At 45.6% G+C, this 18280-nt stretch overlaps 1 long non-coding RNA gene across 1 annotated transcript in view; it reads right to left on the minus strand.

Annotated features, from left to right (window-relative positions):
• Positions 1-18280, minus strand: part of LOC115613224 — an 82578-nt gene that overhangs the window by 14181 nt on the left and 50117 nt on the right. Inside the window, exon 2 of the long non-coding RNA XR_003993316.1 lies at positions 17428-17513. This is a non-coding gene — a long non-coding RNA (uncharacterized LOC115613224). The remainder of the gene's footprint in view (positions 1-17427; positions 17514-18280) is intronic.

Below are 18280 nucleotides of genomic sequence, written 5' to 3' on the forward strand. Positions count from 1 at the left end.
TCTATTTGTCTTTCTAACATCAAAGTCATTTCCATGGTCACCAACTGTGATGTCATAAACATATTTTTAATGGCTTGTTTACAGCAGGGAACAGAAGGAGAGAAGAGATTATGGGTGGAAGGAAACTCTTATCGATACACAACAGTTTTAAGCACAACTGTGAGGCTGAAGCATGCAGAAAACTTGAGGCCAAAAACATTTCCTTACTCAAATAGCTTCTCTTCTGAAGCTCATCCCAGCACAAAAATCCCTTTTAAAGTTGCTAGCAAACAAGCAATCCCAACAGATTACTATTATGTCAGTCAGTCCAGAGTTGTGCAAGGTACTTTCTATGCTTGGAAGACAGCAAATCCATGCCCCAACCCATCCAGCTCGCTGTGTAAATGAACACACACAACACATCCTCAGCAACCCCTGCAGAATTGCTTGGACAGGGCCCAGTGGGATCTGAGCACTATTGGCCCATATAGTTTTATTGCCTCAAGACAATACCCTGAAGAGACACTTTAATTGGACCAGAAGGTCCTTTTTTGTTCAGCAATGGTGGTGAGGATGGTGGTGAGCTTTTGGCCACAGGAATAGCAAGGTCCTTGGAGCTGTGTGACCCCACAGCCAAGCTTCCCAACAAGCCCAAAGCAATGTGAACTCCTCCTAGCCAGCTCTCTGCTTTGGTAGCAGGATTGGGATATAGCCAGCTGAAACAGGGGGGTTGTACAGGTTCCTCAGTTACAGTGGAAAGAAAAAGCCCACGTCCTACATTCTTCTCCCACAGGACACAACACAGAGTCAGTCTAACAAGAGTCTATCAACATATCTAGTTTCTCTTTTGAGCTCTACTGAAGCCACTTCCATGTTTCGCACCATTCTTGGTTCCCATTAGCTCAGAGGCAGCATCAACCACTGGTTTCTAGTGTCTTCCCAAGACAACCCTACTAAGCTGCTGCCCATTCTCAATAGTTAAATTGAGTGGACTTAGACATACTCCATGCTGGAAGCTGGCTGAGGCAGCACCTCTTGTCCACAGCTTAAGAAAGGGTGGGGAAAACAAGTCATACATAATTTCTCTTAGAAGTAATGTAGATGTTCCCCATGGTGTCCAGAGGCCAATTGTCAGTTCAGGCATCGGTCAAACATCACCTCTTCAGATGACAGGAATCTGACAGGGAATTGAGCACCCCACTTCTGTCCTGAAGACCATTTGAGAGAGCCCAAGTTGATGATTTTGAGATCCCTGGCAGATGGACATTGCTGTGGTCATCCAAAGAAACCAGCACTGAGTACAGCTCTTCAGTGCAGGGAAACACAAAACCTTGCTGCCACCCTCTCAGGGGACATCAGGAATGGCTAAGGAAGGGCTGACACACTCCTGGGGTAGCAGAGGAGCTGCAGTAGCCTGTGCTTGGAAAGGGTTTCCCAAACTGGGGTCCCAGTAAGGTCCAGGGTGTCCTTGCTCTCCCATCCTGACAGGACCAGGGTACGCCCCAGGTAAGCCAGGCTCTGCACAACCTGACAGCTCCCTCATACCCAGCCTCTTCCAAGCAAAATCCCCAAGTAAAACTCATCCCTGAGCCTACAAAAGGAAGGATTGGGGCTGTTTGAAGATGTGGGGCCATCCCCGGCGCTTGGCTGTCTCGAAGACATCAAGAATAGGCATGTACATATGCTCCAAGGAGATTATCTCCCTCCCCTATCCAAAGAAAACATGAGAGGGAGGGGAAAAAACTCACTGGACGATGAAATTCCTAAATCCTCATCCCATGAGAAGAATTAATGTAGTTCTTTCCCCGCTCCAATACCGGGAGCTCCCCAGTAGGAGATCCTATTGTACATCGCACACTAGCAAGGGTCCATGTTTCAGCGAGCTCTTTTCCGGAGCAAGCGCAGTCCCTGGCACACAGGAGCTGGGATTTCACACACTCTATTCATCCCCGAGGTACAGAACAAGCAAACCACCATTTTGCTGCAGTCCCACAGCAGGAATAAAATGGTGGCATAGATGAAAACTGCCAGATCAAACACAATCCAGTTGCCTGTCACCACCTGCAGCTCTTCTCCGCCTTACATGTAACGCTGAATTCTTAAGTGGGTTAAGATTTGATTTCTGGGTGCTTAAACAAACAGAAAAACACCCCCACCACAAAAAAAACCTCACAACAAAAGAATGTAATACTCTAACAGATGATTAATATTGCAGCCATGAAGTACTGAGATGCAAACTATCGATGTTAGAATACACATTTCTCCCACAATATGGCAAGTCTGCAGTCACAGTTCTTTATTCACAACCAGCTCACCCAAAGCCACCAAGAACAACTGAGTGTAAATGTTTAACATAGAAAGGGCTCAATCACTTTTCTAGTATCCTGTAAGAAATAGTATAGCGGCTGAGAAAGGCAAAAAAGTGTTCACCTAATTGCTATTAAACAGCTCCTTCCCCATGTTATACTGTTTCTTTTGCTCTCACACACAGTAAACTTACCCTAAAGCTGAGCCTGAGCACTAGAACAAGTCCCAGGTCCCCAGGACTGGGACAGGCACACATTCCTCACTTTCAGTGGGAGACCATCAACAAAATGAAACTAATTCTTCTCCATGAGGAATCCTAATCTGGATTCAGCTTTGAGTTTAAACAATGATTTCCATACACAAGAAGTAGATTATTACAGACAATTTAGAACAAAGCAGTGTAACATCTAACAGCAGTTCTTCCCAGCAGCATAGACTACCTTTAAAATTAAAACATATATCATCTCTTTAGAGCACAGAGCACATTTAAAATTCCTTATTTATTTCTTTCACAGCCAGTGACAAACAAAATACTGCTCAGCTTACACTTGTAACCAGTTTGATTTATACAGGCTTTAGATTTGCTGCATTCTGCTCTCCTAACAACACATAATTCAGTGGTGGAACACACTTTCTGTTAGATTGTGTTTAAGTATTGTTTTTTACCTTTATTCCTAAATACCCCAATAATCAAATGATGCAAAATGAATTGCTGAAGTGATTATTTTTTATGCATTGGACTCATTTGTAAGACATCTATTGATAGCAGGTAGAGATTTCTTGTTCTTTCAATATCTCCTATGTATTTTTACATCTGATAGTTAAACCATTATTAAGAAAACAATCAAACCCACACACTGCAGAAACAGTTCAAGAAAATTCTGACTCTAGGGATAGGAAAAACATAAATCCCACTATACTTTACTCAAGCACCCATCATGCCAGAAGTTACTGTACCAAGTCCAGTATTTTATTTCAGACTATTAGGTACTGTAGATGGCTGGTGACCAGGACGTACATCTTATATGCTTTCAGCTTCTCATCTAGTAGAAATCACTATATAAATGCTCAATAAGAGCAACAGACCTGGTCTTTCTTCCATTTTAGTCATGAACTGCCTCTTGCTGGGTTCAATAAGGTTAAAGTCAGGCCTTCCCCAAAACCCCGACATGTGTCCACCCCCGGCACCATCAGAAAGAGCAAAGGAAGGGAGTTTCCATTGCCAGTACTTTAAGGCTTCCTCAAACATGAGCTTAAAGATGAGGAAAAAAGTTCAAGTTGGATCATTTCACAGCATTCTTTCCGCTGGAGAAGGTACAATGTGAGCTGACGGGGACTTTTCACATGTGAGAATTAGGAGCCATGCTTTTTCATTGCTTGATCTCGCAGACTACAAAAGCCCAGCCTTGCAAAAGGGCAGGTGTTGCCACCATATAATAGTCCAAGTTTAGCCTAAAACACAAATGGTGCCTCTACAACCTTAAATAGGGAAGCTGGTTCTGATGTATTGTGTCTCTGCTTTCCCCTTATTCAAAATACAGCAGACACAGCAGATAAAACAGCAGATTTGAACAGCTCATGCCCATGTAGAAGACTGGCTTGCAGGTATTTATCACAATTTTAAAGGTAAAATCTGGCTGTAAAGTGAATTTGCAGGAAAAAAGTTAAAGATACTAGTGGAATTTTGTCTGTAGTGTGAATCCATGCTAAGGGAAAAACTACTGTGATGAGTTACTGTATGCCAGGATGGACAACATGTAACTGTACCTTAACATGCTGAGAGCTGGGTATAGCTAAAGAGCCAGCAGGATCCCCCCAGGGTGGGTTGGACACAGCCATGCCAGTTGGGATATCCATGGTGGCAAAAAACCACTCTATGTTCTGCTACCTTTGGCTCCCCCTATTTTTTGCTGTGCATCTTTTACCTCATTTCCATAACATCATTAAATGAATCTGCTGGACCCTTAACAATAACTCAGGTTTCCTGACCCAGTTTTCCCTAAGGATTTTAGAGGGAAGAAAATAAAAGAAATCACAGAATCCCAGACTGGTTTGGGTTGAAGGGGCCTTAAAGCTCATCCAGTTCCAACCTTCCACTAGGGACACCTTCCACTAGAGCAGGTTGCTCAAATCAGACAAAAGGAAATCCTCACACCAAGCAGCTTTTCTGCAGAAAACACCACACAGTTGGGTTATTGTCCCAAGCTCCTTACCTCTCACCCTAGAGACCTGCATGATACCTTTAGAAGCAAGCAAGAGCTGAGAGAGGCAAAGGGGAAGGCAGGAGGCACAGCAGTCATCCAGGAGCAGGAAACACTGTCCCATCCCACAGGCACCAGTGCTTACTTCCATTTTATCACCCATTTTAGCCCAGTACTTCCATTTGCATCCATCTGCAAAGTGCTGAGGGAAAGACACACTTTGAGGAAAGGCTTGAAGAAGAAGACAATGGTGGAAGGAGGTGGACGGAGTCCCAGGAGGATGTTATCAGTCATTAGACATCACCCACAGGTGAAAACAACTGCTCATCCTGAGCTTCTGTTTCCAAAAGCAATGAAGACATGGGGATAAAGATGCTATAGAGTTAACACTTTTCACAATAAAATGGTAGAAATAGGGTTTTGGAGCATTCAGTTTATTAAGTAGGATACTTGGCTTAATAAAGAGAGGCCAAAGCATCAAGGTATTATTATGGTGGAAGTAAGAAGGGATGATTAAATTCTCTTATGTGTATATATATGTATATAATATATATAAATAGATTATACATATGTTCTGTTGAGCAGCACCAGAAAATGCCCATCACTGGGTAGCATTTACACCAGACCCTGGGAGAGCCACAGGATGAGTAAAACTCAGTGTCAAGAAAACCCCCATCTGATTTCAAAAGCAGAAGGATTAACCCCTAAAGTTATTAAATTAATAGGAACCATGAGGGAAAATATTGAATGTCTTTGCTTTGGCTCGCTGGGAAGGCTGCAAAAGGAAATGTGTCGGGGAAAACAGTTTATGTTGCTCCTGGAGGCGGCCATCTGGGATGTTGAGATTAGTATTTTAGATTTCTATTATCTGAAACTCCACTGGCAGGCTCCGCAAAAAAAGGAGTTTATAAATTCTGTTAGTGGGGTTTAAGTAAAACTATTTTATCTAGGGACTAAGAAATATGTGTAATTACCGTAGGTGGATAATGCTTTTTCATTGCCATTCCCCAAAATTAGCTTACCAGATATTATTCCTAAGAGGTATAATTAAAATCAACATAAAATCCAGAACACAGCGAAAATAAAACATCAGGAGATAATGTCTTTAAAATTACTAGACCAAACAGTCCTCTGCACTGCGGTACAAGCATAATCACTCCCTGGCTAGCTGTGTTTGTTTTCCCTGTACAGAGATGCTTTGAACTCCCAGGCTGCTCAGGCGAGCTGTTACTTTGCAGCCCATTGTAAAAAGCAGTTTTTTAATAACACTCTGTCTTAAACTCCTTCTCTAAATAGCAAATTAGAGAACTTTATTGAATGCAGGGTCTCGATACTGTGTTTTTTCCAAAGCTCCCCTTGAAAGCAGCCTGGAAACCTCTGTGGATTTGTAGGCAGGTTCAGGTCTGGACCCATGTACCTGTCATTAACTCCTGCCCTGGCAAAGTGTCCAGGGATGTAAATGGGACTCAAGCCAGTGGAAAAAAACAAATGTTGAATTCCACATTGAGTACCAGGAGAGGCATTTCAGAGCCAGGTACGTGCACCAGATGTTTAATCCTGTTTTCTGCTCCTAGACAAGACGTAACCTGATGGTAGATGCCACCTCTCATTATGAATGTCTGGCCATCCTTGTTAATAGAAGACTTTGTTTTCTTTTTGCAAATGTTATTAAGCAAAGAACAAACTGATTGTCTAAATTGATTAAGCAGATTCATTCCAGTGAAAAACTTATTATTTGCCTGGCTCATTTCATCAAATCAATCCCGAGGAAAAAGGCTCCATGAATTAAACTAATCACAAATATCTATTTTAAAAGCCAGCCGTTAACTGGCGGGATACAGTTAGTGCAGTCAATCAATAGGACAATAAGTGAATTTGAAAGTAGCATCTTGCATTGCTTCTCACCATCTTCTTTGCCTTTTCTTGCAGAAAATTGGTGTTTGGGAGCCAAATTCTGCCCCTACTTAGTCCCATACATTTTCATTAAACTTCTATGGGTGCCCAGCAGTCATTCTTGGGGGGAAAAGACCCATAATATTCAGCTGGCATTTCCTATAAAATAGCAATCAGACACTAATTAGAACACTAACTCTGATAGATTAATAAGAATTTCTGAGTGCTTCAGTACAAGGTCTTGAAAAAGTCATTTTTAAAACATAAAATGACATTCATTTATTAGACTGAACACACACATTCATTAGGCTCACTCACATCGCAGCCAGAGAAGGTTCCTCTGTAATCTTTTGCAGGACACAGATAGAAAAGGCAGCCTAGAATGCTAATATTCAATTCAGTTAAAAAGAAAGATCAACCATCACATTTGTATTTCTCCAGCAAATTATAGACAGGGTTTGGGCTTTTTGTGAATGGATATGTTTGCACACACATGTGCGCTTTCGAGATTTGCTCCCTACAAAGGTAACTTTGAAACCACCATTCAATGAGAACCCTTTTTTATCATCTAGATCTTTCCAGGTAGGTTTGTCACAGATGGCTTGCTAAAAGCACACAGGACTTGCTTAGTAGTTGATACAACTTATTCTTTTTCATAGCCTTTGAGCCCAGAGGTGCAGCAGCATCACTGCCAGGATCCCCTCTCAGTGTGGCTATAACTCCCATAGCATCAACAAGGGTTAAGCCAAGACATTGTGAGGACATGGTGCATGGTACAGCCTGGAGATACCTCTGCCCCATCTCCATCTTGGTCTCAGGTTAACAATTAGAGTAACATTTTCCTAACAAATGCTTGTATTCAGTCCCACAGCTCTTTGATGATGCTGGTTTCAAGTAACTCTGACTTGGCCTGTCTTGTGCTTAACTTTGAGACCCAATTTGGCTGGCACCCCTGCTGTACACCCTGTGTACACAGGCCCATGTACACAGAAAACTACTTTATAATTACGGTTCACTGGTCTCCTCTTCCTTTTTCAGTAGCTTTTCTCTAAAAATAAGAGGAAAATTCACCTCTGCCCATTGTGCCTGCTGAGGGCTGAGTTCGTGGGGCAGACGCCATCAGGTAGACTTTGGGTTCTTAAACAAATAAGAAGATTTTACAACAGCTCAGTGTGAGAGCAAAAGCTACAAATACTGTGACACAAGCAATAGTTCAAAAGCATGTGGCACAGGCAATAAGAGCAAAGCTCAGAAAGCTCACAGCTAAGGCAGGGAAAGAAACCTCATACACAGAACAGCATCACAAAAAGAATGTAGTGCTTCTGAAAGGCGCAGTAATGACACTCTCAGGACTTCATCCCTGCCCTTCCTGCTGGAGGAGAGGTCCCGCATCCTCACCCTGCCAGGGTAGGGGACAGAAACATCACATCACAGTGTGCTGGGTGCTCAGGGAAAGGAAAGATTCCCCCCTTCCCAAATGGCTTCACATGGAGCCCCAGGCCATCACCACCCACTGGCAGCCCATGAGCTGCCTTCACCAAGGGGCACAGGACCCTGCTAGCACCACCCGCTGCCACACTCCCCATCAAGGCATCCATGAACCTGGTCTCTGTATAAGCAAATGTTTTGATTAGAGACTTTGGAAAGAGAGCAAGCAATGACAGTCAAGGAATAAAACCCCAAAGACTTCCACTAGCAAAAGTTTCCTTCAAAACCCTTATCTGCTACATCGTGTTAAATGCCCACAGTATATATTTACACTGTCACTTTCGAGGGTTTTCCGCATCTTGTACTGAACTGGGGTCTGGAATATCTGTTTAATGGTACCCTGTACATTGCTGTCCCCTCACTGCGCCAAGTGACTAATGCTGGAGTGCACTAAGATGTGCCCAGGAAGGTACCCACAGCACCAGGGTCCCACTGGCTCCACAGCTAAAGGCACCTTCCTGGAGTGTATTACAGCAGATACTGGGGAACACACGGTCTCATCGCCTTTTTATTATATCCCCTTGCATTTTATCCCCATGGGATCGAAGGATCTGGAGAAAATCAAACCGTGATGCATTATTTTTTCTTTTTTCCCCCTCTGTTTCAAGCTTTTTAAGCTATTCCCACAATGTTGCACAGTCTGACTTGTGATTCCAAGGGCAATACCAATCAGGGCTGGGATCAGCACAGGTAATGAAGCCCAATGCCTGCAATTTATGGGTTCAGGGTTAGCAAAGCAGGGGGACTGGGACAGACAAGCAGCTTGGAAGCGAGAGCCTTATCTCTTTCAGAAAGCAGGCTAAAATATCCCATGGCAAGAGACAACCCATGAGCTAAACATCTCCTTACAGACTTAATGGACTGTTTGTGTTCTAAAACAAACTGGAAGAGGTGGCAAAGTCAGAGGTAGCTGCCATTTCCTGGAGCAAATACTGAAACAAGAGATAAGCTGCAGCCACACACTCACCCTGGGCTCCCCAGAACCCTGTCCGGGCAGTGTCCCATGGCATATCAGGTCCATCAGACCTGCTCCAAGAAAGTTCATGTGTTGGGAGGTTTCGGTCATAGGCTGGAGCTCACCATTCCCAGCACTGGAATGGCTGCTGCAGGAAGATGCTGGTGGCTGTAAGAGGTACTTGATGCGATTTCCCATGTTCCATCTCTTCAAATTCAAATCTCGTCTCAGTGTAGGAAAAACAGATTGATTTGGGAATGTTTAAGTAATCACCACACCAGTTACCCCAGTGAATCCACGCCCAACTACTTAACATCACTTTTCATTTCAAGACCTGTCTACTTGCCATTCTGATTCCCTTTAGCATCCCAAGGAACTGAAAACACTTTTCAGACCACATTTGCCAGCTAAGCCAGCCTCCTCTTCCTTATGGCATTAAGGAGCAGGGCACTTTCCTGGAAGGCAGTGAGGATGGAGCCTCTGGCAAGCAGGTCCTGGGTGCCCAGGGGACTTCTTGCAGGGCACAGGGCAGAGATGCCATGGTGAGAGATCTGCCAGCCCATACTGTGCTGGCTGACAAAGCCTGCTGCCAGCTGGGAAGTAACACAGATTGGAACTGACAGAGAAATGTGACAAATTCATTATTAATAGCACAACTATTCTTTAATACGTAGAAGGCTGTACTAGATTAATAAAACCAGTTCTTTTATATTCCTATCTGATAGCAGTGATGCTGTGTGATCTCTAGGAAAGCGAGCACTGGTGATGCTCTGGCTCTGGATGGATTGGGCAGGGACAGGATTTCTCTCCAGGACATTGCAAGTAAGTCCTGCACGCTCCAGAAGGTCACGTAGGCTGACTTTGTGGCAGGGCAAAGCACTCACACAAAAGGTCAGTGTGAGTGGAAACCCACACACAGGTCCTCCTCGGGGGGTGCAAATCTCCCCGTGTTCATTGGCATCTGCTTTAGCTCAGCCCATAGCGGGGTGTAAGGGGGCCGGTTGAGTTTTGGATCAGGGGCAAAGGGACTTGCTCACACCCAGCTGCAAATCAAAGCTCCAGCAGTGCACAAGTGGATTTCAGCCTCTTGCTCTCCACCTACCTGTACACAACACACATCCACAAGCTCTCAAGCAACCTTTGTCTCACTCTATATATGTACACTTATATATATACACATATACATACGCATATATGTATGTGTGTATATGTATACATATAGATATATGTGTATATATAGTGTAGTAGATATATATACGTGTGCATATATGTATACACATGTGTGTATATATACACATATAGACATATGTATATATAGTATAGTAATATAGCAGATATTTGTATGTGTGTATATATATAGACACATATGTGTATATATACACATATAGACATATATGTATATATATTGTAGAGATATATATAAAAAAACATATACATACACATACATATGTATCTACTTTTATTTTACTCCAGGTATTTTTACTCCAGGTGTAAACATGAGACCCATCAGCGTGTAATATAAATACTTCATTTAACAACTCATTAGCATCTATTCCCTCTCTCTCTGCTATTTTTTTTTTAACTTATTCTCTTCAGAGGAAAGACAACACAGTGTCAGGGAAAAATATTTCAAACAAGTCTTGAAAAGAATGAGTAATAAGGGAAAATGCGTTCACTCACTCTTATTCTTGCCCCCTTGAAATTTAAGAGTAGTTGTAGTGCACTGGCTACTTACAAACAACCCTACACAGTTTCAGAGGCAATATGTCACCAAGAGAAATACCATGCGCTTTCCAGATTTTCCTTGTGGAAAAGAGATTATAACTGGCTGTTTCTTTTCAGCATCCTTAGCATTTTCTGCCATCTTCTGCATTTACCAGAGGCAGGTTACATCGCCCTTTACCACCTCCCTCGCAGCCAGTACTAAAGGTCTCAGCACCACCTGGCTGACAGGTACCATCCCCTCACAGCATTCCCGGCATTCCCAGGGCTTGGAGGATGAGGCAGGTTTCTGCTAACCTCAGTATAGACACACAGCTACAGCCTGGAACTCCCCAGGACAAAACCGGGGCAGGGAGTGTGGCTTTCAGAAAACACAGATGCAACACTGAATTGCAACAGGCATTATCCAGCCACGAAAACGCTGCTGCACAAACCGGAGAGCTGCTTCCCAATCCCTGCTCCAAGAAGGGGAGCCCACCCGTGCTACAGGATAACTGCACAATACGCCTGGCCAAGCATGGTGGTGCAATGGATGAGGAGGGAGAGGAGCAATAAAGCATGTGCCATGCTGTCACCGTGGGGAATATGGGGTGACAATACCTCCTGTGAGAACTGAAGTCTGTGGGACTCAGGGAGGAGCCACTGGGGATGTGAGGGGCAACGTGTGGGGTGGGAATGAGCCATAGATGCAGGTTGTTGCCTCCTGCCTTACACCCAGATGGAGTGGAGGGCTCCTGCCCCAGGGAGCCCAAGGATGAGGCACCAGCACACCTTGTGGGGAGGCATTTGGAGGCAGGAATTACCAATTCCCAGGGCTTGCTGTGGGCCTCTAGCTCCTGCCACACAATAAACAGCCAATTCCATGTGCTAAAAAGAAAAGCTTCTGCAGTAAACTATTTCCCTGAATGTTTTAAGTTAAATATAACACAAAATAAGAAACACTTCAGGTGGGGATGGAGCCACAAGGGCTGGAGGGTCTCAGGAGTGAGGGACATCTACATCCCCATGGAGGTGCAAGTCCTTTCCCCTGCCTCCAGGCACATGGGTGCTAGCACCTCCAGGAAGTCCCAGTGTGGCCCAAAGCAGCCTAGAATACATCAGTGCAGCTCTATTTTGTCTTGCCACCACCTTCTCCATGCTAACCGGGGGCCATGGTGCACTGGCTGCTGGGACTGTCCCTTCCAGACCATGGCAATCCCAGACCGGTTTGTGTTGGAAGGAACCTTAGAGCTCATTCAGTTCCAACCCCTGCCACAGGCAGGGACACCTTCCACTAGAGCAGGTTGCTCCAAGCCCCTGTGTCCAACCTGGCCTTGAACACTGCCAGGGATGGGGCAGCCACAGCTTCTCTGGGCACCCTGTGCCAGCGCCTCAGCACCCTCACAGGGAAGAGCTTCTGCCTAAGAGCTCATCTCAATCTCCCCTCTGGCAGGTTAAAGCCATTCCCCTTGTCCTGTCCCTACAGGCCCTTGTCCAAAGCCCCTCTCCAGGTTTCTTGTAGCCCCTTTAGGCACTGGAGCTGCTCTAAGGTCTCCCCTTCAGGAGCCTTCTCTTCTCCAGGCTGAACAATCCCAATCACAGCCAAGATGCTGCATCCAGCCAGAGGGGACCTACAGACACATTCCAGGAGTGGGCATCAGCCACACCACACAGCGAGGGGCCAGGACTGAGGACTCCTTGGTCCTCAGCAGTTGAATTAAAGCTGGGGTGCAATGGCAGCGGCATCAGGATCCTTTCAGTCGGTGGCAGTCGCTGCTATTAGCACACAAAAGCAATGCTGAGCAACAGAGCAGGACAAAAGGGGAGGGGGCAGCCAGGCAGGAGAGATGGAGGGTGGAGCCAGACAAGAATGGGAGATGAGCCGCACAGACAAGCAGGAGGGAGGGAGACACGCAGCACACAAAAATCAGAGCAAGGGAAAGACAAGGGAATAACAAGGGGGGAAGAGACCACATGGGGAAGGGCGTTCCTCACCTGGCCCGCTCCCCCTCTGTGCTCTGAGCTGCTCCTCCTGCTCTCTGCTTGCACCACGCAAGACACCAGAGCAGAGCATCAGGCCTCCAGGTGAACCCCCAAATCCAAGAGGGTTTTCCTGCTCACCCAAGTTTTGCATCGCTACTGGTGAGGCTTCAATCAGTGCATCTGCAAAGAAACTTGGAGTAACTGGGTGCGTTTCCCACCACCAGCCATATTCCTCATTCCTGCTCCCCAAAACACACCTTGGATGATGCCGGAGCCACCAGAACCAAAAGCTGGTCCTAGTTAACGCCAGCATGGAGCAGCCAGGACAAACAAGCCAAAATGACTACTCGTGAGCCCAGGGAACACAAGGTGCTGCCGGCTCACTCAGCCTCACCCCTTGAGCCCCCAGCCTCCCAAACCAGCCTAAAACTCCTCCTGTTTGGTTTCTCCTTAGAAGCACCCCACCAAACTGGGGAGCCCCAGGGGGAGATGCTCCCATCCCTCCTGCAGCCCTATGGCCCCATCATCCTTGCCAATCTTTTAGGAGCGGGGTGGCAGAATAACCATAAAACAGGGAAGGAGGGAAAGGTCCACATCAGAAGATGCTGTGGAGCACAGACACACATCAGTTTTCGTTTCCTGATAGCAGCTCTAAAATGCTGGAGTAAATGACAGAGCAACTGTACAACTCCCCTCGTTCTCAGGGAGATTTGAAAAGCTCTCGTGTTTCTAGTGTTTCATAAAACAAGAAAGTCAGAAATGGAAAACACATTTTTCAAGTATGAACTCGCAGGGAATTCAATAAAAATGCCTTTTTTTTCCTGACTGAAAACATTTCTTTATCTTTAGGAATGAAAACTAACACCGCTGGCTAAGGGGTCTCAGGCTGGCAGCGCTCGCAGCTTCATCTCTGAGCTGTGGTGCCCCTCGCACAGCCAGCGCTTGCCCTGCTTCCCTTCTTCTCCCATCTGACTCTCATTCAAGACTATCTCTTTTTTATTACTTTTAAAAACTATCTTTTTATTAGGACTTTTCTAGTTTTATTTCTTTCTTTTCCAGAAACTGACATTTGCCCTCTAAAATAAAAAGCATTACCACTTTTCTCTCTTTCTAATGCCATTGCGGTTTTGGCCACATTTCTTCTGGTAATCAGCACCACCATGAGAGTGGGTTTCACAGCCAGGCCCATTTCTAATCTCTATACTCTGGTTGCTGCAGCACACAGTTCCTCAACCCACATCATCCAAACAAGACCCAGCACTGGTCCTCATAAGGCCACAGCTCTCCAGAGCAAAAAACATACCTGAGATGACCAAAACCTGTATGAAAGTAACCAAAAAGGGAGCGCTGACTTCTCCAACTCTCTTCATTCCCATGCCAGGGAGAAAAAGGTTGATGAAAAAAAGAGTGAGAGAAAGTGAAAAGGAGAAAAAAAGGGAAGGAAACTTTTTGGATTGATCAGGAATGTCTTGCATGTTTATAACCCAAACCAAGAATCACAGAGCAGTTAAACCTTGACTTCAGCTACGGCTTAGCTGGAATAAGGATTTCATTTCCAAACACTAACTCGCACACTGCTCTTTATTTCATAAAGCTGGGGTCATCCTCATGTCTGGCTTTCCAAGAGGGCTAAAGCAGAGAGTTTGTGGGTGCAGGCATTAGAATGTTCACAACACCTTTAGAAATGCTTTTCAAAAAGCCCAGCTATAGTTGTTAGGTTTCAAATGTGCAAAGTGTTAACCTCCCCACAAAAGGGACTTGAAAGGAACAGTTTTGATCAGCACCAGTATTGAGAATAATTCAGTTCATATGTGTTGAGATAGCTGTGGGAGACAAAATATTTTAGGAAACTCTTGCCCAGGAGCTTTTACCACTTCAGTTTTCTTCCTCTATAGAATAATGAGGTCTAATGCAAGGATGAGCTGCAAAACGTCAGGTAGAAACTGGGAATAGAGGGACAAAGCAAAGACTCCCACTAATGCACACACATGTGCTGGTGCAACACGTTTCAGGTGATGGGGAACTCCTCCATTAGCACAGGTAACTCCACAGAGGCTTTAAAGTTTGCATTTTAATGTTCTTATGCTTGCTTTTTGACTCCCAACACTAGGCACAATGGGAACAGTAGCCCATTAGGTAATCTGGGAGATAAAATAAGCGATGCGCTTTGAAATCAGAGAGAAAACTAGATTCATTTGGATGTAAAAACTGATCAGGGGAAAGAGAGATGGGTTGGGGTTTGGGAAAGCAATAGGAGTCTGGTAAATGTTGCCTTTGGGCTAATTCCAGCATCTTTTTCCTCCTTCATGCTCAATCCTGTGTAGCTCAGGATAACCTGGCACACACCAAATGGGTTTTTCCCATGTGGAGGCCACTGGGAAGTGATTTAGGTGCGTGATTTCACATGTAAAAACTTCTTCCCAGCCCAGGCTATTCGATGGGACCTAACTCCTGGGCAGCGTGGGGACACCTCAGACTTCAAATTTTTCCCGAACTCCATCAGGATACCCTGAGTCTTTGTGATCTAACCAAACGTATGTCACGCTTCCTCAAGTTAATAATAGATGTCCTGGCAAAGACAGCTCTTGAGGTCGGGGAGGGGGGGTTTTGCCTTTTTTTCGCTTCTTTTTTTTACTGTTGCCTTTTCCCTTCCCATTTTAAGGGGTGGAGAACACTGAGTGCAGCCCCCAAGCTGCCTGCCTGGACCACTCTTTGCCCACCACCCCAGCCAGCAGCCTCGGAGCCCTGCCGTTGCCTGTTCTCTGTTTATCTTATACAAGTGTCCCCTGAATGAGGCAAAATAAATAGAAGCAGCAAACATATGACTCTCCTTAGCACAAAACCTCCCCACCTCCTCCTTGGCTTTAATTTTTTTTCTATTATTATGATTTTTTTTCTCCCTTCTCCTCTGGCAACATAAAAAGAGGCTGCGTCTGCCCCTGTTGAATGTAAATGCCTTTGAAGTGGAACTAATCATTTCAAGGATAGTTTGCGTTGTCCTAACAACGCAGCTGAATTGCGAAGCCCCGCTTTTTGTTGGAGATATGTTTTCTTTCTTTCAGCCCAACCTGATGATGATATACTGCTTTCACGCTCTGTCCTCCCGCATCGTAAATCTTTGCTGCCGCCTTCTCCGGCCCAAACTTCCCCCCACGCCAGCGGGGGACTGGCTGCGGCCCTGCACCCCTCTCTGTGCATGCCGGTGCCACCCTGGGTATCCATCCATCCATCCATCCATCCATCTATCCATCCATCCATCCATCCATCCATCCATCCCCTCTGGGTATCCCACACCCTCCCCACAAGCATCCCGCATCCCCCTCTGAGCATCCCTCCCCAGCCCCCCAGGCTGCCACCAGCCCCACAGCTCCTGTTAATGCCATTAGTGACAGAGGTTGGGTTTAAATCGGGGTTCAGTGACACTGTGGAGCTGCAGCGGGTGCCTCGGAAATTCAGGTCAAGTGGTGAGAACTTGGGTTGCATGGTCAAGGCTTTGAGGAGGCAACCTCAGAAATGCCACACTAGATGGACAGACAGACAATGGATGGACGGACGGATGGATGGATGGATGCATACGCCCAGCAACTAGTGGGCACCCCCAGGCCCAGAAGCACAGCCTTTCTGAGCTCCATCCCCGCCAAGCCAACCTTTTCTGGGCTTGGATGCTTCCCCCAGCAAGTCCCATTCCTGGCCAGGGTGTCTGTTAACTCCTCCCCAGCGGGTGTTTGCTGGATGACAACTCCCTTTTATTTTAAGAACACAAACATATTTTATTTACTGTCTTCTATACATTATTTACTAGCACGGCCAAGGTAAGTCCATTAAAGCACCATGGTTTGCTTATACCAAATAGTTATCTGGGGACTGCTTTTTTGGGTTTTTGCCATTGTAAAGCCACATGGCTGCCAGAGAGCAGGGAAAGAGGGGGTCAGGAGAAGCCAATTGCTGGAGAAATAGACCTCAGGAAGCAGCACAGGAAGAGAAAGGAAAGAAATAGTTTTGTCCCTTCTGTTTATGAGGCCCTGCAAGCATGGGAACAGCCACCTCCCTGGCAGGAGTGGGCAATGGGGCTGGGACCAGCCCAAGTTCATCCCTCCATGCTGCTGACTTGCATCAATGATGGGGCAGGGGGTGACAACACCGTGCTGGGGCAACCAAGGCCACCTCAGGCCGTGTCTGCACTTCCCAAGACTGCCCCTTGGAGAGCAGTGGGGCACCAGCAGCTCCATCTCCATCTCACTTGCCCACATGGACACCCGAACCCTCTTGGTCAGCTCCTCTGGCCGGTGTCCCGTCACAGCTCAGTTGTGGAGATAGGGCTGCTGTAGCACCCACAGCCCCACATTCATCCCCCTGGGACCCTTTGTGACAAAACCCACCTCTGACAACCCCTCATGAGCTCAGCTCAGAGGAGATAAACACCAAAACCTGTGTATATTCACCAGGATAATAAAGCAATGCAAAAGAGTGAGATAAAGGAGAATTCCAGGTGAAGATCAAGAAACTGTTTACCCTCAGAAAGTGGTATATTAACAATCATTCCCAGTCTATTAGCATCTTCCCTTAGAAGAAACTCTCAGACTTTCCTGTTTTAAAAGGGAAGGGATGAGGATTAACAGGGCCATCTTTCTCTCCTACATCTTTTTTCCACCCCATGCAGGGGTGTTTGCTAGAAAGAAGCAAAGGGCTCGGTCCTGCAGCTCTAAATACTCAAAGCACAAGTCTGAGAAAAGTAAGGTGCAGAGAAGTTGGAATGCAAACTGCCAGCTCCAAACAGGCAGCACTGCCTCTAGTTGAAATATGATGTATATGCACCGCTTTTATATTTATTTAAATAGAAAATATTTAGATATATTTTATATTCTCTATATATATGATTTTATATTTATTTAAGTTAATAACTCAGTTGCTCACAGGTACCTTTATTGCAGCTGAAGTTCTGCGCGTTCCCCTTCTGTTACCTTCAGCCCATGAATCCTCTCAATCCCCTCAAGGTAACATGGAGCCTATGAAAAAAGAAGCAGAAATTGCCACTTGCTGTTTCACCACCAGAGAGATGTAATAATGCTTCTAATCAGTGAACTTGACTATTTCAAATTTGCTTTAATTCCTTCAAGCAAACACTTCCTATTCACATGGATTCAGTCACACTTTGTTAGCATCCTCCTGCCCAAATAGTCTTGGCTCAAGAACATTAATATGTTCTTGATACAGCATTTTATATGTAAAGCATGGGAAACCTGTTTCAGTGGATATTAAACCAACGTGTTTCTGATTAGTGGATACATCAACTTCTGGCGGGCCAGAGCCTGAAAGGTGAAGATACAGCCCAGACATGGAGCATATCCACGTCTCCATCCCTCCCCGTGCTGTCCCACAGCAGCAGACAGGCAGAAGTCCCATTACAGGAACTGGGGTTTTGTCATTTCTGAGAGCTTTATGGCAGCCTCAGAGCAGCTGAGCAGCAGATGCTTCAGCATTTCACCTTGGTAGGCAGATACACCCCAGCCATAAATGCTTCCTGGCTGCATGTCTCATCTCATGGGACTTTTCAGTGCTTTTAAAAGTCAGATTTAATGGCACTATTTATAGAGCAGACAATGAGCAGGCAGTCTTTCCGTGTCAGCTCCTCCAGGTCCTCTCAGACATGAGCTGACATGCTCGAGGCTGAGATTTTCCCTCTTAAAGAACAGCCCATGGAAGCAGATCCCATCTTTCCCTGTCTGCAACAGCCACTGCCTGATGCGCATGAGAGACCCAGGGGTGCTGGGAG

The sequence above is a fragment of the Strigops habroptila genome, chromosome 9 (genome assembly GCF_004027225.2).
Source record: "Strigops habroptila isolate Jane chromosome 9, bStrHab1.2.pri, whole genome shotgun sequence".
NCBI lineage: Eukaryota > Metazoa > Chordata > Aves > Psittaciformes > Psittacidae > Strigops > Strigops habroptila.